This window comes from Rutilus rutilus, assembly GCF_951802725.1.
Source record: "Rutilus rutilus genome assembly, chromosome: 24".
In the NCBI taxonomy this organism is placed as follows: domain Eukaryota; kingdom Metazoa; phylum Chordata; class Actinopteri; order Cypriniformes; family Leuciscidae; genus Rutilus; species Rutilus rutilus.
The window spans coordinates 7,494,305-7,497,829 of record NC_140228.1 but is presented as its reverse complement, the minus strand read 5'-3'; positions in this window follow the sequence as shown (position 1 = coordinate 7,497,829).

Here is a 3,525-nt window from a genome sequence, read left to right as displayed (position 1 = left end):
TCACCAAGCTGCTTGGCAATTTCCCCCGTAGCCCTTTCCAGCCTTGTGGAGGTGTACAATTTTGTCTCTAGTGTTTTTGGACAGCTCTTTGGTCTTGGCCATGTTAGTAGTTGGATTCTTACTGATTGTATGGGGTGGACAGGTGTCTTTATGCAGCTAACGACCTCAAACAGGTGCATCTAATTTAGGATAATAAATGGAGTGGAGGTGGACATTTTAAAGGCAGACAGGTCTTTGAGGGTCAGAATTCTAGCTGATAGACAGGTGTTCAAATACTTATTTGCAGCTGTATCATACAAATAAATAGTTAAAAAATCATATATTGTGATTTCTGGATTTTTTTTTTTAGATTATGTCTCTCACAGTGGACATGCACCTACGGTGACAATTTCAGACCCCTCCATGATTTCCAAGTGGGAGAACTTGCAAAATAGCAGGGTGTTCAAATACTTATTTTCCTCACTGTATATATAATTTTTTTTTTTTTTTTTTTTTTGTCACCACTCAAAATTAAGGCAATCTCTTAAGAATTGGGCAAAGCCAAAATAATAAAGACTTTACCCACAAATACTAAATATATACGTGAAAATAAAGCCAAATAAATAACAGCGTTCTGCCCTGACTTCCTAACTGCATTAAAAACAGGAGAAAGGGATTTACAATAAAAAATAAATGGCATCTAATCCCTACAGCCTTTGTGGTGAAAAAGCACTGTAATATTTACACTATTTACAATAAAGTAAAAAACAAAAGGTGGCACACTTGCTAGCTCAACAGAACAAAACAAGGAAAAAAAGCGGAATTGTGATCAGTATAAATTACTACATAGTATTAACACAGACATAGACCTCAAAGTGCCGAAGTGCTAAAAGTAAGGCTAGAGATTTTTTTTTAATTGTACTGTAATTGCATTGAGCTTGTAGGGAAAAGTAGGCCACAGGGTGACCAATTCCTTTTCACTCTCCTGTAACAGTACAGCACCTGCTCCAACAGCACTAGCATCCACCTCCAATTTAAATAGATGGGAGAAACCAGGAGCAGAAAGTACAGGGCATTACACAGCAGATCCTTTACAGCAACCTCACCCTCCACATTCCAAATACTAACTGCTTGAATCGACTGCACCATCAACGTAACCACCCAGGCAGGAACATTTTCCAAAGTTGCTCAGGGACTTTGGGTGTGTCTACTACTACGGGAGTTGGAAATAATAATAATAATACATTTTATTTATAACACGCTTTTCTAAAACCCAAAGCGATACAGACAGTAAAAGCAAATAAAATACCAAAGTACAAGAATAATGCAAAAATAATCAACACTAATCATGACAGTCTACATAAGCAATTTTAAAAAGATGAGTTTTGAATACCTTCTTGAAACTGGCTAATGTGGGAGCATCTCTAAGAATAAGAGAAAGTGCATTCCATAACCTGGGTGCAGCAACAGAGAAAACTCTCGCCCCCATAAATTTTAATCTACAGGCAAGCTGCTGAAGAATAAGCTTATCAGTAGACCGAACGGAACGGGTAGGCGCGTACAGGCTGATTAAGTCACAGATATAAGAAGGGGCTATTTCATGCATTGCTTTGTAATACAAATACGCGTAGGAGCCATTATATGACATGCCCCCGCCACGTTTCAAAATTTAAGTTTTGTCCCCCCACTATTTCCCAATGTCAGATTTTGTTTTGCATTCCCTGCCTATCTCTGCTGATTTCGGAGTCTCCAAATGAATCCTTTCTGCAACTTTTAAATACAAAATTACATTTTTAAAAATGAAATTATAGGCTTAAGTGCAGGGTCCAAAAGTTGGTCGTTTTGTTGCTATGGTTACACACACACACACACACACACACACACACCGTTGGCGGTGCGCTCAAAGTCATCTGTCAGTTGTGCAGTTACCCAAAATCTCCTGAATGAAGTTAAAACCCATGATGTCACTGGATGAAATAAAATCGACTAGCAAAAATACAGGAGACCGCCTTACAAACGAGTGTGTTAAGGATATTGTCATTTCGCCGTAAGGTTTTGATGGCGTCATTTATTTATAAGGAGGGCAACACTCCAGTCCAGGAGGTGGAGCTAATGCACCTAAAACGGTTTATTTATGTATGCTTCGGCCAGGGGGGTAATCCAGCATCCAGAAAGCGTACCAGCCCCGGGGGCCGCCATTGGCTAACAAGCCATCACCTGCTGTTAGCATTCCTTTGACTCCCATTCATTTTGGGGTCACTTTGACAGCGAATAACTTTACATCTGAGGCGTTTAAAGACTATGTATAAAAGGCAATGTACGACAATGTATAAAAGGCTCCATTACCTTGGCCCCGTAGAAGCAGTTTGTGTAAAAATAGGCTAACGATTGCGTCATAACCACGCGACTCTCTGGAAATTACCGTATAGACAGGAGGAGAAGCTCGCAGTCAATCAGGGGGACATGGAGGTATAAAGTCCGATAAAGTCAAGGGAGAAGCCCATAGAGAGTCATAAAGTTGCTCCTGCTCCTAGCTCATGGACAGCTCCTACTCACGCTCTCCGTCTCTGCAAGATTCGGAAGGGAATGATTCAGATTTCTCTTGGCACAGCTACTAGAAGACTTACAACTGTCAGACAGGTTGCCTACGTCACATCTACGTCGTCAAGCTCAGTTTGAGTCTGCGCAGTACGCTCAGCCATCAGGAAGTGAGTGCTTCTAATTTGCTTCACTGTTCTCCGTTGAAGTCTACGGGGTCGCTGTGTCCATTTCTTATACCGTCTATGGCTTCGGCAGCCGGTGTTTATTTCTTGTATGTAAATGTAACGTAATGTAGAAAAAGGAAAAGTGGAAGTTAAAATACTCAAATAAATACTGATAACATATTTTGGGCGGTTTTGTGTGCATTTTGGCGGTTTTTGAAAAGATTTTGGGCTGGAATTCATCAGCTGGATCTGGCAACACTGGTGGACGGTTGACGTTACAACAGAACAACGACAGCATTCAGAGACTCACTTTGTATTTGAGGTAGGAGTAGGCTAATTCAGCCGATGAAATGGCAGATTGCTGGTTTTCAGTTTGATCATCAGTTTTGTTCTATTTTGAAACTGTCAAATATTGCCTACTTAGAAGCAAACTATCTAATTTTATGTTGTGTAAAACAGGCAAATGTTTGCTAATTAGCTAACTAACGTTAGCTATATGCTATCAAAGCTGATGAACAGCCAAGAGTGTGTGAATGTGCCATTGATACGTGTCCATAAACTATGTAGAAGTAACATTAGTTAAAATGTTCACACAGAGATGAGCATCCTACAGTACTTTAAGAGGAAGAGGACAGAGGAGAACGAGCTTGTAAGTTGTATGGATAGCTACATACAGTATATTCTAAAATTCACATAGTAAAAGCACTTTAGATCAGTAAAATTAGGCCAACGGCATGTCATCAGAGTTTGCATTGAAACCAGTTCTGTGTCCTCAAACATTTGTTACTTTCCTAGACAGGAGATGAAGAGACCACAGAACAGGGAGAGTTAGGGCCAAGTA